Genomic DNA, 639 nt, shown 5'->3' on the forward strand with positions numbered 1-639 from the left:
GACCGAGCGAATTTGCGCACCCTCCTCTTCCGAAGCTGCACGAACGATACGAGTTCCCGGTGGACTGCTCGGAAAGCGTCTCATGCGGAACAAAGTGCACAATGCCGCCCTCACGAAGATGAGCACCGCCCTCGCTAGTTGGAGGAACCGAGTGAAGACAATGATTAATAATGGTGAGAGTTACGAGAAGATCAAGGAGTCAAATCCCTCGATCACCGAGCAAGACTACGCTGATTTCAAGATCAAGTGCGAGAGCGAGTCAACGTCGGATTCTAGTCAGTGGGGGAAGGACATGCGAAAACTGAACTTAGGCACCCACAAACTTGGTCCTGGCGGTTTTAGGGTGGCGCAACCGAAATGGGACGCCGCGGATAAGGAGCGTGTGAAGAACGGCCTCGAGCCCCTCTTCCCGCAATACAAAAACAAGCAAACCAGGAACTTTCTCCCGGCCCGGTACCGTCTTGACCCGAAAACAAAGGAGCTCACCACCACTCCGGATGTGAAGGAGTTTGAGGCTCTTCTGGTAAGGAATGCACCCGCTTAATTAGCTCCTTTATGGTTGCATTCTTATTGATGAATCCAAATTTCTAAATGGTTCATGCATGTTCCTCCCGTAGGCTAAGGAGATCGCTGCGGAAA

This window comes from Lolium rigidum, chromosome 4 (genome assembly GCF_022539505.1).
Source record: "Lolium rigidum isolate FL_2022 chromosome 4, APGP_CSIRO_Lrig_0.1, whole genome shotgun sequence".
Taxonomy (NCBI): Eukaryota; Viridiplantae; Streptophyta; class Magnoliopsida; order Poales; family Poaceae; genus Lolium; species Lolium rigidum.